This window comes from Neovison vison, chromosome 2 (assembly GCF_020171115.1).
Source record: "Neovison vison isolate M4711 chromosome 2, ASM_NN_V1, whole genome shotgun sequence".
Classification (NCBI taxonomy): Eukaryota; Metazoa; Chordata; class Mammalia; order Carnivora; family Mustelidae; genus Neogale; species Neogale vison.
In genome coordinates, this window is record NC_058092.1 from 204,167,262 (window position 1) to 204,189,487 (window position 22,226).

Here is a 22,226-nt window from a genome sequence, read left to right on the forward strand (position 1 = left end):
ATTTATTCTTTTGAAAGATAGAACTGTCACCTGCCTCTGAGGTAGAAAAACCCTCAATCTATCAATCTATCAATCTACCTACCATTTGATCGTCCATCTATCATCTCTTTATCTATCAACCATCTATTTTTGTCCATTATCTTATAAAGAAAAATCTAAGGTTTTAAAAAAGGCAAAAGGGATTACCAGATATCCACTCAGTGGAACACTGGAGCCTCTGGGACTATCTAATCTTATAGGGATGTGTGCCCTTGGCTTTCACTAGCCTATTCTCCAGCTCTGGAGAGAAAGACATTAACTTGTAGGAAAAAGGATGCTAAGGCAAATATTGTCTCTTCTTAGCTGTGCAAATGATTCCTGATCATGACAGTGCAAATGAATTTTGTGCAGTAGAGAACAGAAATCTCTGTAGATTAAATCTTCATTTGAACCAGGTCTAATACCTTATTTCTTCCCTTCTTAATGTCTCACAACTATTGTTGACACGTTTCTTTTATACCTATATGAGAGTCATAACTTTATGCTTGTTTGAGTACCATCCTTTAACAATACTCAATGAGGGACTTCTTTTTCTTTTGAGTGTCAGAATGATTCTGGAGGAGGGTCAATGATGCCGGTAGGAGCAGAATCCTTTGGAAACACTTGTGGAATATTGCTTGCAGAAGAGCAGAAATGCTTGGCATATGGTTAGGAATGGGACAGGGCTGAAAATATTGTAAAATTGAGAGCAAAGAGCCAGTTTGCTGTTGACACATGCACACACATGTATAGGGGGACACCACATAAATATACTTACGGGGGAGAGAAAGGAAAAGAGAAGAGAGCCTATTTCTCTTCCTAAAACGTTCCCCTTGCTCTTTGTTTCTTGACTTAATATTTTTTTACACACATTATTTGTTTTGCTTTTTCCTAGAAAGAACTTCACAGAATGCCTGCCATTTATATAGCAGATATATTTATTTTGCATGCTGTCAGTTCCATTTCTTTCAAAATAATTTCAAAATACTATGTCTGTTAAAATTTTTAAAAATCTGTTTTTTGAGACTATGTATTTATCATTTTTGTGTGTTTGCTTAGAAGTATCTCATAGAACTAGGCTCTATTCCTTTGCTCACCCAAGCCCTATAATTAACTAAAAACATGAACTAATGAAAAAAATTTCTTACTGATATAATCCTTTCCCGTAAGCCACTAACAGTAGTAAAGTTTCTTCAGTCTCCTTACATCTAGATCAATGTTTAACCTTTCTTTGAATTGAATTGGGTATTTTTGTAGAGTACACGTTCTAGTTGCTTTGTAGAAAGTCCCTCAGTTTGTGTCTGTAGGATGGTTTCCTCGCAGTTAAATCCAGACAATAATTTCCTTGGCAGAAATTCTACGTAATGTTGTATCTTCCTCAGTGCACTGAATCTGGCATTTTGTGAGGTCATTTGGTGCCATTATTGCTAATGTTAGATTTATCATATGATTAAAAATGAAAGCAATGAATGCAGAATTCGACAGCAGGAAGAGAATGAAGAATGGTATAGAAAATCTACTGCATCCTATCTAAAAAGTAACTTATTAGATCTGGTAGGAATATGTGAGGAGATACTATGAGACCATTTTATTCTTTAAATGAGAATTTAGCCAACGCTTTTAAGATCCATAATGAATCTTGCTTAAATCAATTAATACTATGATGACTGAAAATAGTGATTTTCTATTTAATTTCTTTCACATATAATAGTAAGAATTCTGCTGTTAAAAAAAAAAAGCTTCCTCTTTCTCTCTCCTCATTTCATCCCCCTCTCACCACAAACTATACATCAAAAATATTGGAAAACTGGGTTTTAGTCATATGAATATATGCAAACCTTGGCTAAACTGGATTAGAGAACATGGTTTAGATTCAAGGTGAACCTGGAAACTTTTGCCACTCAGCTTAAATCTACACCACCACAACCCACTTAGGTGAAGAAAATGTTCCTGTGCAGTAACTATCCTGGCTCATTCCTATTATCTAGTAGACAGACCTAATGAAGGAATGAACTATTTAATGTCCTCTCGGGATCAACGATCAGGGGAACCAGGCCCATCACAGGTAAACCACACTTGGGAGAGCATGGCTATAGAGTAAGTCCTCCTCTGGAGGGCCAACCTCTCTTCCTTGGTGAACACCTACTGACAAGTGAATTCTGCTAGAATGACTCTCTGTATCAGTGCTAGCCTTGAGGGTCAGAAACAGCAGTTAAAATCTGAGAGTAGCAGACAAGTGGATCAAAAACTCATTTATGAGAAGGATAGAAAATTAAAATACTTATCCTGTTTTCTGATATTTGAGGTTTATACCAGGTTTAAAAAAAAGGAAGAGGAGCCACTCATTGCTAGTAATCCAACGTCTTTGGTGTTGGGTTGAATTGTGTTCCCCTAAAGATGTCGAAGCCGTAACTCCTAGTGCCACCGAGTATGAACTTATTTGAAAAATACTTGAAAACTGCAGATGTCATTTGTTAAGATGAAGTCATATTGCAGTAGTGTGGGCCCTTACTCCAATATGGCTGACATCCTCATAAGAGAGGAGAAACCATATGAAGGCAGAGACACAGAGGGAAGACAGCCATAGGAGGAGGGAGGCACAGATTGGAGTGATGCGTCTATCAGTCAGGAAATCCCAAGGACTGTCAGCAAATACCAGAAGCCAGAAGAGGCAAAGAGGGATTCTCCCTTAAAGGTTTCAGAGAAAATACAATCCTACTGATTTTTCTTTTTTAGACTTCTAGACTCCTGAAGTGTGAGACAGTACATTTCTACTCTTTTAAGCTGCCCAGTTTGTGGTATTTTGTTACAGCAGCTCAGGAGACTAATATAGATTTCCTAATAACAAATTCCCAAAACTGTAGGAGTAGCTTTGGAGTTGGGCAATGGGTAGAGGTTGAAAAAATTGAGTTGCTTGATTTTAAGTCTAGATTCCCTTGAGGAGACTGTTAGTAGAAATAGGGACACAGAAATCCGGATCACTTTCTATTTCTTAAAGAACACAGAAATCTTCACTAACAGAATATTCTTGAAAATATGAACATTAAAGAGTGCTTCCAGTGAGGACTCAGATGAAATGAGGAGCATGTTCTTAGCCAATGGATAAAAAATAACCTTGATATGAAGTGGCAGAGACCTCATCTGAATTATGAGAACTTGTCTATGGGGTGGAAAATAAAACTTGGCCAGAGAAGAACGTGGATATCTCACTGAGAAGAATTCCAAGGAAAGGGTAGAATGCAGCTTGGGTTCTCCTTGCTGTTTGTAATAAAACATGAGAAGAAAGAGGTCAATTGAGGAATGAACTGCTAAGTAGAAAGGAACCAGCCCTTGAGGATTTGGAAAATGCTCAGCCTCTCAGATAGTATGTTCTGAGACAGGGGCAAAGGGGCAACTGGACAAACTTTCACCACAGTGGGTAGGCCAATCAACCACCTCAGCAGAAGTCAGTAAAAAAGATGGAGTTTTCCAGGCAGCACCTGTGGAAAATTCTGGTGTCTCGTGGTGTGGCTGGCTCCCTACAATATCCATAGAAGATGAACACCTACAGAAACACTTTCAGCCTGGCCTGAAAGAGACAGACATGGGAAGAAGTGAAGGAAAGAGCACTCTGAAGATAAGGCCATGCATGCAGAGGTCACTAGGGCTGCTGCTGTCACTGCCTAGGATCAGAAGGCACAGGCCCAGCAGGTGAGGCCATCACTTCCTTACCAGAACCAGGGGCTGCAACCCAGAGCTGAGGGGCCAGGACCACTGCCCAGGGCCATGAGGACAGAGCATGGGAGCACAGATGATTATTCTCAAGACTTGAGATCTGATGGAATTTTCCCTGCTGAATTGTGAACTTGCTTTAGACAAGTGACCCCCCTTTTTTCCCTTCCAATTTCTCCCCGTTAGAATGGAAATGTCTATCCCATGTCCTAGGACTTTATCTTGGAAGCAGATAACTTCTAGGTTTCATGGGTTCACACAGGGACAGGAATTTTGCTGTAGGATGAATCATCAACCTGAGGCTCACCCGTAACTGATTTAATGGATGAGATTTGGGATTTTTGAAATGACATATACTTAGATGAAAATATGAACTTAGATTTGAGACTGGAATGGTTAAGACTTTTGGGGATGTTGGGATGTGGTGAATGTATTTTGCACACAGGAAGAGCAGGAATTTGGGGGTGGGTTGAATTGTGTCCACCAACATATCTGCTGAAGTCCTAGCCCTCAACATGTCAGCATGTGACCTTATTTGGAAACAGAGTCATGGCAAACATAATTAGTTAAGTTTAGGTCATGTTGGGGTAGCCCGGACCCCTTCTCCCACCTGACCAGGATCCTCGAAAGAGAGGAGAATGCAAACATAGAGACAGAGACATTCAGGGAAACGATGGCTATGTACAGAGGGGGCAGACACTGGGTGGCATCTCTACAAACCAAGGATCACAAAGGATTGACAGTAAGCTCCAGAAACAAGGAAGAGGCAAGGAAGAATTCTCCTCTGTGGTTTCAGAGACAGGGTATGGTCCTGCCTATGACTTGATTTTTGATGTCTAGCCTCCCAGAAATATGAGACAATACATCTCTGTTGTAAGCCACCAGGTTTGGGATACTTCTTCATGGCAGCCCTGGAAACTAATACAGTGTGTAAGACCCAGTAAGTAGCTGCCTGAAATCTCTGTGACGTGAGGAGGATCAACTGACCAAACCATTCAACTGGCCATCAACATTCAACCATTTTGAGTGCTGAACACCAAGGCTTCTTTTTTCGTTCTTTGCCAGTAGGACAACCGCCTTTTCCTGTGACGTTTTATTAGAATTCTACTCCTAGTTTGCCCTTGAGATTCTACTGACAAAAGTCACTTTGATGGTGATCTGAACCATCTGGAGTACAAAAATTGTTGGAGAAAGGGTCTTATCACCCTCTTCATCTTTATATCCACTGTACCATAGGCCTCCCCATGCCATGTGTACAAACATTTTCAAATGGATTCCATAGGAAGAAATACATCTGTCACCATAACCCTGTGTTCCCATACCTATGCGTTCATGGAAGCTGAAAGAAAAATCATTGTACCTGGGCGCCTGGGTGGCTCAGTGGGTTAAGGCCTCTGCCTTCGGCTCAGGTCATGATCTCAGGGTCCTGGGATCGAGCCCCACGTTAGGCTCTCTGCTCAGTGGCAAGCCTGCCTGCCTCTCTGCCTACTTGTGATCTCTGTCAAATAAATAAATAATAAAAAAATTAAAAAAAAAAGAAAAATCACTGTACCATCTTTAATCCTTGCCAAACAGATATTTTCTCTTCTATTTTTTAAAAAGGTGATGCCCTCCTGTATTTATCTTCTGAGCTGCCATAGCAAGGTACCACACACTGGGGTGGCGTAAGCCAGAAGAATTTCTCTCTCACATTTCGGAGGGCTGGCAGTCTTAGATCAAGATGGCATGTCCGATTTTGTTCCCAGTGAGGCCCCTCTTCTTGGCTTGTCTCACATGGTAGACAAACAGAGAGAAAAAGAGAAAAGAAGCAAAGCTCTTGGGTGTCTGTTCTGTGGGCACTAGTACCTCATGACCTCATCACAACCAGATTACCTCCCAAAGGTACCAAATTCAAATATGATCACATGGAGCATGACGGCTTCCACATACGAATGTTGGGGTGAAGGAAGACATAATTCTGTCCATAACACCACCCTATATGTTGATCTCATCCCCATTACTAGGTACCATTATTGAGTTATTATGGGTAACAATCCATAGTTTGAAAAACACTGCTCTGTGGCTGATATTTTGCCCCATCTCGTACTCTAGCCTCCAGAAAGGGTTTTACTAAGAAGTTATATGTCCCTCCCCTACCTTCCTAACCATATGCAACATAAACAACATGGCCCTATGTGATTTAGAGATAAACAGGGCTAAGAATTTATAATGGCAAACATTCCTGGAAATGAAAAGCAATCAAATATGAACTCTCAAATTAAAAAATATATTTATATTTATCATGCAAAAACAAGGTTCTGGCTGTTTTCAAACAGAGTTGCAGCTATACTAAATCATGGTTTCTTGGTATTCATAGCAACGAGGCACTTTTTATTCATGGAGCTATTATACACAGAGGCCCTTTGCATGTAGGACTCTCAGATTATTCATTACCACTCTGCTTCCTGGTCATTTCAAACAATTACTCATGTCCCTAAACCAGGTTGACTGATTTTCTTTCTTTCCTCAAATAATTCATTGTTTGAGTGAATCGACCAATAATAGCTTGTGTTCTGCAGATAATGCAAGTAAATGCAGAGCTGACAGCTAATCTAGATGAGACCATTTGTTTTGGGTGAATCTTAATGTGATCTTAAGAGAAACAACCACCAGAAACTATCCCTTGACAGATACGCTAATAATTTTGAGAAACAGAAGTTACCTATTATTCAGGCTTCACTTCTTTTTAACTTGTTTCCTAACTTAAAGCAACTTGGGAATGATGAGAATAGATATTTCCGTGATGCTGAAAAGAAATATCTGATTGGTTTCCTTTAAACTAAGAAACTAGTTTCATTGACAGGAACTTCACAAATGAATTTGTCCTATTATTTAATGAAGATCAACAGAAAGGACTGCTTGGGATCAATCACTCAAAGCTGAAATCAACATTTTTTGCCAGAAATATTTTAGAATATCATTGAGTTACACCACCAAGTCTCTCAGCTTGGGCCGTTCAGTAAATTTCACATCACAATTATTCTGGAGTATTTACTGGAAGGTTGCATTTCTTCAAAGAATACCATTTCATCCGTTCACCATTTCATCTGTTCACCATTAAGCTTTTTCTTTGGTCAGTCTAAGGGTGATTGGTGACTCCCATAGTAAAAATGGGCTGCAATTATCACTGTGATCATACTCTGTGGTCTGGGACTGTGAGCCTTGTACACTCAAGAGACAGAGCTTCTACCCCCTTAGAAGCAGTTGCCCAGTCTTGTTAACAGAGTCAGCTGTGGCTAATGGGCAATCCCTCCCTGGTATACCCTAATGCCAAGTGAAACATTACTGATCAGACCTTGAGAAAATAAAAACCCAGCTCTGGCCAAGTTTTGGAAGCAGTGTGGGCATCTGAATGTCTCCTTGTAGTGTCTCGAATAGGAAACATAAGATTAAGAAAATTTTCTTAGTTAATGCCAACATAAAACTGTTTTCTGTGTTGTATGATTTTCCTGTCCAAACAACTCACAAACCCTTAAAGGTGGCATGGTCTCTACACAAACAGAAATATTGGTTGGGTCCCTTAATTTTCAGAAGACATCAACTTCTTTCTTTTTCCTGTTAGCCAATATTTAAAGACCAAGGAAAGGTCTAGAATTGACTGTATAGAATATATGTACTCTGAGCATTTTTTCAGAGGAGTAACCTGACATTGTCTAGTGCTTGAATTTTTATCCAAAGTCCAATTACACAAATTCACAGAACATTGCTATGATCTGGAGCCTATTCATTTCTCAATTTGCTTGAATTGAGGGAAATTATAAAAAGCAGTCATAATAAGTTTGTCCTTACATCTACGTAGGGATGTCACTGATTGAAACACTTATTATCTTCTATATTTAGTTAGAGAATTGGCAGGAGAACTGATCCTTTAGTGTCCCAAATGAGATAAGAGAATGGTGATTAAATGTCAACCCACATGAAGGTGATGAAATGTCTCAGTTTTCCCAGGATGGCCTGGTTTCTACCTGTTGTTCTGATGAAATTATTAATAGTGACTCCTTTTATCATTTTCAAAAGTGTCTGGGTTTGAAATATTAATCATGTGGTTGCTGAGCTATAGGAACACAAATTCTGCCTGGTGTGGGATTAAGAACAGAAGACAGACCATCTACCTCCCACCCCCGCCCTTAGAAGCAGTTGGCCAGTCTTGTTACAGAGTTTGGTTGTGGCTAATGGCAACCCCCACCCCACACCCCCATCGTCTACCCTAATGATGAGTGAAACACTGCAGCCAAGAATCCAGGACTGATCAGACCTTGGGGAAAATAAAAACTCAGCTCTGGCTAAATTTTGGAAGCAGTGTGGGCATGTGAAATACAGGATTAGGAAAACTTTTCTTTCACAGAGATTATAGGAATCAAAGTAAGACATGGTCAGTGAGGGAGTTGTCCTTAATTTTGATAAATTCTATGACTCCCAGCTCAACTGCTGACAGTGAATCCTCATGCTGTTGACTTTGATAAACTTGGATCTCAGGAATAATCTCCTATATGGCCAATACTGCTGTTTGGAGCTTTTTATTCACCTCTAAGAGGGTTTTAAGGACTAACTCTATGCATGAATAACACTCAAGGAACAAAAACTATTTCTTTCCTTGAATATATTTATAAATCATCAGTGTGCTTTTGTAATCCTCAACAGTGCAATATCCTATCGCAAGATGTATGCAGTCATTATTTCCTTAAAAAGATCTTTTTTTTTTTTTTTTGGATTGAAAATACAGTAGCAATTTGAATTTGAAAATCAGGCATTCTAAGACAGCTAACAAATTGCAGACCCACAAGTCAGCCACCTTTTTATCTTTTTCTTGATTGGTGAATTTAGCAGAAATGTTGAAGATCAATTCAAGGACACATGAATTCCTCCTTCGTCAGTTTCTGAATGTTGCATGAGGCCTATAATTCCAACTACAAGATGGCGTTGTTACGGAATGAACATGTTACGGAATGAACAAAGAAAGCAATTGATACTTTATTCTTACCATTGCAATGAATTTTGCTTATTACCTTTTTCAAAGTACAATTGAGTGAATAGTGATTACTCCTGCATAAATGCATACTTATGGAAGAAGCAAAAAAATTGAATGGCATGAAAATAGCTTTCAACTTCCAAAATTGTGTTCTCAAGCTGCTAAATGAGGCCAGATCTGGGCGGTATACGTCAAGCATAAAACAGAGTAGACTCTTCCTACTTTGTTATTTAGGGTCCAATAACATAAGTTGAACATCTAGTTTTCTTCCTGTGGACACGACTAAGGGAAAGTAGGTAGTACCATATCCTTTGGTTATCCATATCTTTACTGCTTCAAATATACACAGGACAGTTTGAAAGCATGTTTGTAAAACTTCACTAACATTTGAATCTACCTCAGATATTAATTATGTTTAATCTCATGCCATGATTACTGAGGGCTTGCATATGTTTTAGGTAGATATCTGTGAAATTAGCCCATGATTCTATTCTATTAGTAATTGGGAATAAATGTTTAGTTGGTTTAATTAATAGAATTTACAAATTTTCTTCCCATCCTATTATATTTTCCATTAATCAAAGCATTATTAGAATGTAAATAGACTTTTTTCCTAGCAAAATCATTTGCAAGTGATTGCCCACAACAAGTTCACTTCAGGAATCTCCATTAATTGCATAGGTTACTACTCAGCTCACACACACACACACACACACACACACACACACACTGGACTCTCATTTAGTCACAATAATTAAGGAATGCACACTGACAGTTAATTGACCACTCTGGTTGACTGATAATGACATTATGCATTTCAAGAAATTAAGCATGATCACAAGCACTATATAAAACATGATTTAGTCTCTCCTTTCACATGCACAGAGAATTTCAGAATCTTTATGTGGCTCAAACTTCATTTGTTAACTCGTTTCATTGAGCACCAAGGCCTGTCAAAATTTATCTTAGGAATCAGCCTACCTCTCTCCCACCCTAATGGCATTTCCAGACTTCAGGTCACTGTCCTCTCTTGACTAGATTAATGCCTATCCTTCTCCCTGGTTGCCAGGCTGGCCACTCTTTAAATTGTTCTTCCTTCTGAAATCTGAGAGATTATTAAAAAGAGGAGTTTATAACTTTACCCCTCTGATAAAAACACCCCAACAGCTTTCCATTTCTTTTCAGAATAAATTTCAAAATTCTCAGATTGGTCTGAACCCTACTTCCTTTTCAGGGTTCTATGCCATCTCTACATCTCTCTACATCTCAGCCCCACTCTCCACACATGCATCCTCCAATTAGAAAAATGACTTCCAGGTTCAGACGACTCTGTGTACTTCCTGGCCACCAGGACTGTGCACCTACGACCCCACTGACTGGACCATTGTCTTTGTTCTCTACTTCCCGTCCCACCACATCTTACCAATTCATAGTCTTCTTCTGGCCTCACCATGGGTTTGGCAAGGAGTCCTGCCTGCTCCTCTCACACCTGAGCCTCAGCCAGTTGAATAGTTCTCCTCTGTGGTCTTACAGCCACCTAAACAACCTTCATCCCAGCACTCACATTTTGGACTCAAATTCCCTGTTTACTGATCTAAATCCCCCCTCTGTAAGGGCCTTCATGGACGTGAATACCTCTTTCCCAGCTTTCTAGCCCCAATGCCTAGCACAGTGACAGGTGTGGAAGTCACTATATACCTTTTTATTAAATAATGGAATGCACTAGTGTCCTTGACATTAAAAAGCATAAAATATGCCAGTTTAAACATCAGTTTTCTATGATACTATAAAGAGATGAACTATTTACATTGAATCTTTAGTTGTGTTGGTGTGTGCTTTAGAAGATGCTATCTGAAGTGCATACTAAATATTAACATGTTTGTCATTTCTTTGCTTTAACAAAGTGAAGGTTGGACAAATGCACGGCATGGTTAGGTCAAAACCACCTGGCTGCCCTTTATAAAAATGAAGATAAGATTCTACTTGTTTGCATGCACTGATGCTTACAAGAGAAGATGGATGGTGGAATGTATCTTCAGGACAAAGATTTATAAAGCAAGAATAGCAAAAAAAAATATGAACAATGAACAGTGGATGACATTTAAATAGATGCTCCAATCTTGAGAAATTGCTGACTAAATATAGTAGCCCATGATAAAATTCTGAGAATTTAATCAAGCAATTACATATAGGGAAAGTATTTAATTAAGAGGTAATCAGCAGAATTTTAGGTTGGTTAAGGAATAATCAAACTCAGCAGATGTCGTCATCACCCAAGAAAGCATCCATGTGACAAAGTGGCACTTTGCATCCTTAAGGACTTGGCTTAAGGTTCAAATGCTGGTTGAGATAGCCCAAAGGGAGCTATTGGGTGTGGCAAAGAGGGAGGACTTAGGGCAGGAAGCGTGCGTGCGTAGTGATCAGCTCTGCTGGGGTGACGGATGACTCCCAAATCTCAGTGGTTTCCAACCATGAAAGTTATTTCTTAGGCACATGAAATGTGAGCTGTTAGGTCAACCATAGCTCTGCTTAAACATGTTGGCATTCTTGTGCAAAGGGAAACACATGACGTAGTGTTTAAACACACAACCGCCTTTACAATTCTTCTCAGAGGTGGCACACGTCACAGCTGCTTACATTTCATTGGCCACAACAAATCACATGACTAAGCCTGACCTCAGGCTGGGAAAGGACCTGCCACCAATGCAGAAGTCTTGCGAGCTATGTGCAGACACATACTCTTCTGTGGGAGGGGATGAAAATTTGGGAACAATACAGTGGACCATAATCCTTGACCTGGGAAAGAGAGGGGACAGAGTCAAAAGGAGGACTTGGCAGAAACTTGTCCATTTGAAAATAAAAGGCCCTGTGGGATAACATTCCTAAAACCTGTGTCTAGTCCCGGAGAAGCGGAGAATGTGTGGCTGGAGGTTAAGGACCCAGGCACACAGATCTCACATGGTCCAGGGTGGGAATGCGGGCTCTACACTTCATTAGCCTTTCGGGTCACCTCCCTTCTCTGAGCCTCCATTTCTGTGGCAGAGTCTGTTTTCTACTCACCACATAGCAAAGAAAAGTCTACATGCTTCTCCATATTAATTCATGCCACTTGCAGTTGGACTGAAGGCAGGAGAGAGGTTCTGGTCAACGGGATACAAATACTTCCAGGCATGCCGCCTCAAAGCTGCCCTGAGATCCTCAGTGCATTTTCTTCTCTTCTGCAGAGCAGGAGTTGCTAGGTGAAGGCAGCATGGACCCCTGGATCACACGCTATGGAAAAGCAACACATAGAGCCTCCTGACCTGTACCAGATTGTGTTAGGGTGACCACCCTGGGTTGTATTAAGGGATTGAAATCTGAGGCTTTGTCTGTTCCTGCACAATCACCCAGAATTCATGTATGAAAGAGGATAAAGACTATCTCCAGGGTTTATCTCCAAAGACTGAGATAACTGAGGTAAAGCACAGAGCAGTGTCTGACACAATACTCAGTATGTGGCAATTGTTATAATTTACTTTTAAGGTCAAATTCATATAGAGATTAAGAATAAGTTCTTTGGTATTAAAAACAGAGTTACTATATGATCTGGCAATTGCACTACTAGGTATTTACTCCAAAGATACAGATGTAGTGAAAATAAGGGGCACCTGCACCCCAATGTTCATAGCAACAATGTCCACAATAGGCAAGCTGTGGAAGGAGTCAAGATGCCTTTCAACAGAAGGATGGGTAAAGAAGATGTAGTCCATATATACAATGGAGTATTATGCCTCCATCAGAAAGGATGAATACCCAACTTTTACATCAACATGGATGGGACTTGGGGAGATTATGTTGATGAAGTAAGTCAAGTAGAGAAAGGCAATTATCACATAGTTTCACTCATTTGTGGAACATAAGGAATAGCATGGAGAACCACTGGGGAAGGGAGAGAAAACCAAAGGGGGAGAAATAAGAAAGGGAGACAAACCATGAGCCACCCTGGACTCTGGGAACCAAACTGAGGGTTACAGAAGGGAAGAGACTGGAGGAATGGGGTAACCAGGTGATGGGTATTAAGGAGGGCAGGTGTTATGAGGAGCATTGAGTGTTATATGCAAGTAATGAATCGTTAAACACTACATCAAAAACTAAAGATGTATTATATGTTGGCTAATTGAACATAATAATAAAATACATACACATGATAGAAAAAAAGAAAAGAAAAAAATCAAGATCTTTGGAACCAACAGATTTAGTTCCTATCCCAGCTTTACTAACTAACTATGCATGTTAAGCACATTACTTAACTGCTTTGTGGCTCCATTTCTTTAGTTTTAAAATGGTAATAAACATAGCATCTGACTCACAGTGCTGTAAATTTACAATAAGATAATCCACATGGTAGTGGGAGTGGTAGGTGATAATCTTTTGCCTGATCTCCCATCACGGGAAAAGAGGTGGTTGTCAGTGAAAAGAACTTGGGGGAAAAGTTTATGTAGAGACTGAACTACAATTCTTCTCTGATCAGCATAACTGACCGGTCACAACATCACTACTAGCAGAGCTGTCTCCATCCACAAAGCCGGGGTCCAGATAATGGCAGACTGTTTCTGCGTCAGTAGGTGGTTTTTCTGCTGACGACAGGAACAGCTTAGGATCTGGAAATACACACTTTCAGACAGTGTAGACTTTATGTTGTATATTCCCTTTTCAGTAATTTTTAATGCAGGAAGGAATGTAGCATTAAAAATTAACTTCCATGAAACAAGATGGGATAGGGAGGGAGACAAACCATAAGTGACTCTTAATCTCACGAAACAAACTGTGGGTTGCTGGGGGGAGGGGGGTTGGGAGAAGGGGGGTAGGGTTATGGACATTGGGGAGAGTATGTGCTTTTGGGTAAATTGGAAGGGGAGATGAACCATGAGAGACTATGGACTCTGAAAAACAATCTGAGGGGTTTGAAGTGGCGGGGGGGTGGGAGGTTGGGGTACCAGGTGGTGGGTATTATAGAGGGCACGGCTTGCATGGAGCACTGGGTGTGGTGAAAAAATAATGAATACTGTTTTTCTGAAAATAAATAAATTGGAAAAAAAATTAACTTCATTTTTTTCTAATTAAAATAGTAGTGTAGTTTATTGTAGGAAGTTAGAAGTACAGATATGTGGACAGAAAGAAAAACATGCGTGGTTCTTATCCAACAAATAAGTAATCGTTCCTCTGTATTTACAGTCAGGCTTTTTTCTATTTATAAGATTTATTTATTTAACACAATTGGGTTTTCTAATGTTATATCAAAATTGCTTCATAAATATTGTTTTCAAGGATTTAATTAGGTAAATACACAACAGTTTATATAACCATTTATTTATCTTGGGTCATTAATTTATGTTTAGTTCTTTGTTATTATAAATAATGCCCCTGTTAATTTCACTGTTATACATTTTTCTATGTTTCCTTTTATTTAATTAGGACAAATTCACAGAATTGGAATCACTAGGTCAGAGAGAAGAAATACTTACAATAAATTATATAATATACTGCCAAATTGCTACCCCCCAAAATACAAGGAAATGATGATTTCCCATGAACTGTAATGGGTTTTATTTTTTAAATATTTGCTAATTGTTTAAAAACACTTATTAATATAGGATCTATATCTATATATCTATATCTATATCTATATAGATATAAGCATATATAGTTATTTTATTTTGCATTTCTTTCTTTCTTTCTTTTACATTTTAAAGTCAACAAATGGTAAATGAGATTTATGGTTTATGTTAGAGGAAAAACATGAACAGCTCTCTGTATGTTGCTAATAATATATTTGCATATTCCTCATATGTAAGGCAAGTCTCTTTTCCAACTTGCATATACAATGATATTTTGTCATTTATAAATGAATTTATTTAACAACGTCTGCCTAATCTGTATAGACCACTGTTGGATTCAATATACGAAAAACAAAATATGGACTTTGCCCTAAGAATCCTTGGTCTAATAATTCCAATCTAATGATTGCTTTATAGTTAGATTATTACAATATTTGTGGATTAACTGTATCTTCATTATGGTGTCAAAAAAAAAAGAATAACATGGCTATTTCTGGTTATTTTTCATTTTCTTAAATGATATGCCAGTTTGAAAAATCTACCGAGTTAACATTTATTTATTTATTTATTTATTTATTTATTTATTTAAGATTTTATTTATTTATTTGTGAGAGAGACTCAGTGAAAGAGGGAAAACAAACAGGGGGAGTGGGAGAGGGAGAAGCAGGCTTCCTGCTGAGCAGGGAGCTTGATGCGGGGCTCGAATCCAGGATCCTGAGGTCATGACCTGAGCCGAAGGCAGAGGCTTCAACCACTGAACCACCCAGGCGCCCCCTGTACTTCGGGTATCTTAATGATACCCCTTTGCATGTTATGGCTCAGAAGCATTGACAATGTGTTCTCGGAACTCCCCCCATGGAGGTGCTGTTTTGCACGACCGCCTGTCTTGGTGTGAAGCAGTGGAGAAATTGGCTGACTCTGTGGTCCCAGCTGTCAGCGGAGGTCTTCTCTGTGTTTCGGCTGAGCCTGCTTTTCCGTCTGCTAATGATCTTGCTGAGTTTTCAAATGTCACCGTGCTAGGCAGACGTCCCTAAGGTCAAAAGTGGCTTTCATACATTGTGGTTTCTGTTTGGACTATCATCTTCCCCATCCTCACCTATTCCCAGTTTGAAGATTGTCAGCTTTCAAAGACTTTGGCTTCCAGGATTTAAATGCACAAGGACACGTACTACGTAACACTGCCAATCAGTAGTACCATGACAAAGTTTTCAAGATTTAAAAGGCATTCCTTCCTTAACAAATATTTATTGACTGCCTAGGGGAGCCAGTCTGCCTGCATCTGAATTTCAGCTCATTGATTCAGTAGCTGTATGAATTTAGGTTAAGTCAAGTTGGTCTTCTCAATTTTTCTCATCTTAATTATGTTATTTCAATTCCGATGACTAGGAGCCAGGTACTGTTCTAGGAATAAAGCCTACTTCAGTAAATCAAGGACAGTCCTTTCATGGAGGTTACACTCAAGTTGGGGAACGAGGACTTCCAGGTTTTGGAGAGGATGGTGGAGGCTGCCTAAATTTGTATCTCTCTGCCTAGCTTCCCAAAATGCAGAAAGAATAACAAGGAGAGAAAACAAAGTCTTCTATAGATCAGAGCTATAGCTTTAAAAGGCCAAAGAATATCCAAAATTTACATGTAGGTGGAAGACCATGTCTGAAAACAGAGAAGTCTTCTCAGGAGGCCCCCCAAATCTAGATTTAGATGGGAATTCTAAATCTAGATGGGAATTCTGCGGAATAAAAGTGTGCAGTGGAGTCTTAGTGTTAGAGACGTAGATGATGTCAACTGAAATTCATCCCCCACAAGGACTGGGTCCCACCCTGAGCAAAGATATATGAAGTGCAGGTTCAGAAACGTGGTGGATGGGAGCCCTGGCTACAGGGGAGTTGAAAGTTAGAGGTCCAGAAAATGAGCAGAGCCAGAGGTGGTCCTGGGGGAAGGCACTGCCCCTGGGAAAAGGAGGCACCCGAGAATATGGAAGTTTCTCTTCATAGCTGGGAGGTAAAAGGCAAAAAGGAGCAGCAAGAGATCAGGGCCACATGCAGGATGTTTATTAGGGAGAATCAGCCTCTGTGGAAGGAACGGGAAGAAGCAGTCCTGGGCAGAGGGAGTGGTCAAGCTGCAATGCAAAGCTTACAGAATGCTCAGGGCCAAAAGGGCTCACCAGGGTTTTCCTGTTGCAAAGAAGTGGCTAGACATTTATCACCATGTGAGATGAGAAAATAGCCATCCTTACTTGCTGTCCTGGCATTTCATGTTATGAGACCCCTGCTCTCACCCCAAATCTGGACATTTAGTTAAGGACCCCAAGTTAGTGTTCCTGCCGTAAGTTCTTGCCTTGCTTTTCCTAGGGCACCTTTTAAAACGCCTACTCAGGGGACACCTGGGTGGCTTAGTCAGTTAAGCATCTGCCTTCAGTTGAGGTGATGATCCGAGGGTCGTGGGATCGAGCCCCACATTGGACTCCCTTGCTCAGCAGGGGCCTGCTTTTCTCTCTCTGCCTGCTGCTCCCCCTGCTTGTGCTCTCTCTCTCTCTAACAAATAAATAAAAAAATCTTGAAAAAAAATAAAATCCTGACTCAGAGTTGTGGCTGTGAAGAATTAAGAGCTGCCACCCCACTACCCTGTAAGTAACAGGTGCTTACTACCCTGCTCTCCCCTGATGCTTGCTTGTGACCTAGCAGAGAAGACTGTCCTCCCCACTGTCCCATCTGCATTCCTGTTGGGGAGATTTGAAAGCAATGAACCTTGTGGCTTTACTTGCTTCTCGTGGGTATATTGAAACTGTGTCTTCAACCGAACAACACAGGGGGTTTCCACCACCTCAAAAAGCAGAAGTTGATGGGGGAGCAGAACAGGGGTGTGTGGGTGGGAGGGAAGCTACCTACCAACCCTGAGTGAGTGGCTGGAGGCGATTTACCCCCAAAAGAGGCCACCTTGGGTGGGACAACTCACTTTAGCAGCACAATCTCCCAAAGGCTGATGTTGAAGACTGTTTGCCTGGAGCCTTCTCTGCAACTGGGTAGAAGTCCTCCGTTTAAGGAGGGTCTGAGTGGCACGCTTCCATGTCTGTCCCAAGAACAACGTGGATCAGAGTGGATAACTAGGAGATAAGAGAAGGGGCTCCTGCATCAGAGTGCCTGTGTTCAAAGCCATGCCATTTACTAGATGTGTAACTTGAGGAAAATGACTTACATCCCCCCACCATGAACCTTGGTTTCCCCAACTACAGATGGAGATAGCAACATTCCCCCCCTACCCCTGCCAGGATCATCATGAGGACTAGAGATAATACATAAAATGTATCAACTAAAAAATGGCTGATTGCAGTGATTTTTTGTTCTTAATTATTTATATCCTCATGGCCATAGAGCATGGAAGAAGAGCATGTCAGCAGCATCTAGAACACGAATACTTTCCCATCAGATTGAATTCCTCCTACGTCTTTCTTGGGGACTGTGCAGTTGGTCACTTCCTTACAATTCTGACCTGTCCTTTCTGCTCGGTGAGTCTTTGCTGCACGGAAGAACTTTTGTAACTGCAGGCCCTTTTCATAAGCTCCTTCTGGCAGAACTCTTTCTTTATAGCTTATTCAGAAAGGAGACGGATTGTTTTTTTCTCCTGAACATTTAAAACCTATTAGGTTTGAATAACTTTTCAGCATAGCTAATAGTAATTTGCTAACCTAAGTTATGAGTGCCAAATGATTCCCCTGAAATATTCACTGTTTGAGACACTAAGGAGTCCAAAATCTGAAGAAAAAATATGAGGGGCCCTGTTTCCAAGAATGCAGTGTCCATGTGAAACCTTTGAGACAGCTCTCCAAGAGCCTCCCTTTGAAGGCTCAGGATGAATCGCTTTGTCGATAAATTGGCTGACAGCTGAGGCTTGGAGGGGCTAAGCCACAGGGCAGGCTGGTGATGGTCGGTGATGACACCATGACAGAAAGTGCTGGGTGGACGTGGGGCTGCCTGCGGTTCTGAGAATAGGCTTGTGGACTCCAGGGGGAGAAGCTGAGAAGCCGCAGAGACCACATTTTAGGAGAAATGCCAAAGGCACTCCTATCTACTTCTTGACCTAGTTTTGGTAATGTCTGAAAAAAGTTTGAAGAAATTTGACCAAAAAAAAAAAAATTTCAAACTGTACAAAAGGATATACAATGAAAAGTATGTTCCTCTTCTACCTCACTCCATTTCTCTCTTTTTCCCAGAGGTGAACACAGATACCGGTTTCTTGATTATTCTCACAGAGCTCTTCTTAGCAGATAAGCAGAAATGCATATAGAAAAATATGATTCCTACTTAGTGTTTTACTAATGTTAATTAAATCCTTGCAGATGACTATGAAGCAGATTCCATTGCTATCGACCCCATTTCAGATGAAGATGAAGGCAGAGAGATTGGGAAAGTTGCTCAAGGATGCACAGCTAATACATTGTGGAGCCAGAGGATGGATATATATATTCATAACTGTATAATTTGTTTTACTAGTGACCTACCATCTGAAGGGTATTTAGATTGTGGCTCCTCATATTTGAAACAGTGCGTTTCCTTGAACACAAGGCCCCCTGGGCAGGCTGTGCACTGCACAATGCAAGGAGGTGCCATTCACATAGATTATCTTGTGATATAATTCCCATCGATTTTAATGGCATCCTTGGAATTGCTCCACAGGCCAGCCATGCTTATTCATGTTGGCCTAATTTGAAATTGAATCTCTCATCCTCTGATCAGCTAGTATTGCCACTGGGTTATTTGCAATGTAGAATGAAATCAGGTGCCCTCCATTGATGGTGCTAGAAGGTCCAAACTCAAGACTAGAGAAATTGCCTGGTCAAGATCTGTGCCCAGCCCCCCAGCCCCCAGCATGCCAGAAGGAATGGGGATTCTGTCTTTTCATGCCCTGGAAAAGGGTTTCAGGCATACATGGTGATCTGCCAACAATGACGCCAAGAAGCCATCAGGCAGCTTTCTCCTGCATGATATATCTCTGTCTCCCAACAAAATAAACATCGTATTTTCACCCAGAATACTCCTGGAATATAAATCATCCGAATAGTTTAAATTTTTTCTTTGATGGCGTGATGGATCACTGGGCATTAGATCCTTGAAGAGATGCTGTTTTTTAGAAGTTGCCTTTAAAACATCACTCACCCTGTCATAACAGATCCAAGTTTTACAGCCCTGCAGCTGTATTCTAAATTGTTGAAGTCAACACTAAGTAAGATGCCTACCATAAATGATTGAAATAAATGATTTTCCTTTAAAAAAAAAAGGACATTTGAAATTATTTATTCCAAAGGAGTCATTAAACTAATCTGAGTTTATAACACAAGTGTTTACAACTAGTGTCTGTCTGCCTTGTGCCCAGGAGTCTTCCTTTGTATTTTTAAAGAAATGCTACATTTTGTTCCAGCTGGTAGGTCCAGAGCACACCTGTCCATTCACATCTGTATGTGGAGGGGTTTATGCTGCTCCCCCCGGGCCTGAGACAATCATAGAAAAGAGATGGCCTCTATCTGCATAACTTCATTCCTGCTCAACATAATCCATCAATTTCTGTTTGCAATTTGATTTTGTCAGCCACCATAATGGTCAATTACTAAGTAAGAATTGATCACCGAGTGACCTGATGCTGTTACCTTAGCAACCCTGTATATAGTCTAGTTATTTCAATCATTTAAATGACTAGATTGGATTAGCCCTTGCCATTTGATCAGTAACACTGTGACCAACCGAAAACTAATTCTACTGTGTACTCGGGCAAAGTCTTATGGGGTAAATGGTTGTTTAATGATTAATTATACAAAATTACTAATTATAATAATTGATTTGTATAATTGTTAATTATACAAAAGTATTTCTCTGGACAAAAGAAGACACTTGCAGATTTAGTGTTTAACTTGGCAGCTATTCTTTTTTTCTCCTGTAGTGAGAAAAAAGCTAGCCTTAAAGTCATTGAAAGGAGAATCATACCACAGATAATCTCTCCAACAAATAATATTGAGTAAACTTTCACATGTTGGATGTTGGGGTTCTAGTGATGAATAATTCAGAGTCCCTGCCAGCAAGTAAATCATAGGCTCCCAACAGATATACTGGGAAGGAAATAATTTCAATATAGCATTGTAAGTGCAAATGAGGTATGATGAGAGGAGGAAAAGGGAGCTCCTATTTGTATCTAGAGAAGTCAGGGAACAGACATACAGTTAGGGAACATACATGCACAAAGCTTGAGTAGGTTCTTGAAAGATCAACTGTCATTCTCAAGGTCACCAGCATGAGAGTCAGGGGAAAGTTAGTAAAACACAAAATGGCACAGCATGTGTGTTTTTTTTCAAACCTCTTGGTGGAAAATGACAAAAATAAAATAAAAAAAGAACTAATTTGAGAAAAAAAGCAGGTTTTTGTTGGAAATTGTAGGAGGCAGGCAGAATAATGACCACCCAAAGATGTCTCCATCCTAATCTCTGAAACCTGTGAGTGTGTGTTACATGACCAAGGGGAATTGAGGTTGCAGATGGGATTATGGTTGCTAATGAACTAAACCATTAATACAAGAAGATTATCCTGGATCACCCAAGTAGGCCAAGTGTAATCACAAGGGTCTTCCCATGGAGAAAAGAGAGGCAGAAGCATAAGAACCGGAGTGAGAAAGACTTAACCAGCCACTGCTGGCTTCAAAGATGCAGGAAGGTCAAGAGACAAGGAATGTGGGCTCTCTCCGGAAGCTGCAAAAGACAAGAAAACAAATTTTCCCTTAGACCATTTCAAGCTACTAGGTTTGTGGTAATTTGTGAGAGTAGCAATAGGAAATGAAGCCTCAAGAAGAGAAGGCATAACCGCAAGCAGATTCTCCAACATCGAAGTTTCTCCCTCTGCCTATGGGCTTCATTTTCTGAGAGAAGTTCTCCCCTTCAGACAGGAGATTTGGCCACTAGTTGCTCTTGGCTCATATAATAATGGCATTTCACACAGAGAGGAAAATATTTCTCCATCTTGGCTTTAATTAGAAAAAAAATATATGCCATGGGGGAATTCTGATTGGCTATTTTGAGTCAAATGTACAACCTTTGAATTAAGCTCTCAGAGAAACTAGCCCAGCCTGGAGTTATATGCCCATCATTTTGGCAAATAAAAAGAAAGGGGATGAGAACTTAGGGCAAATTGGGAAAGCCGCTGCCTACTACAGCATGCTGAATGATTTGCAAGTGGTTTACCACAGTGGGAGTTGAAGTCAGTGGTAAGTTCAACTTAAATTCATATGCATAGTTAGATCACATAACTCATAGTTAGAGCACATTACTCTAACTCTATGACTTTAAATTGTTCCTAGAACTCCAGCTTTCTCGAACATATGGTTATGAGCCTCCTACCAAAAGGTAGAGGTCATGCATGGCTGAGGAGTTCAATCTATATTGGTCTCTCACCTTGCTTTCAGTATAGGAAACTCAGGAATTGGTCAGCTGTGAGAAGGTCAGTAGAGGAGAGATCAAGGCCTAGAAACTGGATTCCTACCAAGAAGTGCCAGTGCTTGGATCAGATGCAGTCATAGGCAACTGGAATTCCATTCAGGAATCTTCAGCCTATTGGAAAATGTCTCGGGTTTTGGCCGAGAGATCTGGATTCAAGCCTGAGCTACACTTTTTCTTAATTTTATTACCGCAGGCTGGTTCACTTAGCATTGTAAGTCTCATTTGCATCATCTCCAATCTGTACATCGATCATAAAGTCTACTTTCTGTAAAAGCTGTCACTTTTTGAGAGCTTACAGGCACCAGACAATTTATAAGTTTCTAGGACCCTTCAGTCATGCAGGAGAAGTCACTGGCCTTAGCATAAAGGAAAGATGTAAACTAAAGGAAGTAGCAGGAGTCCTGGTGTAGCAGGATAAACA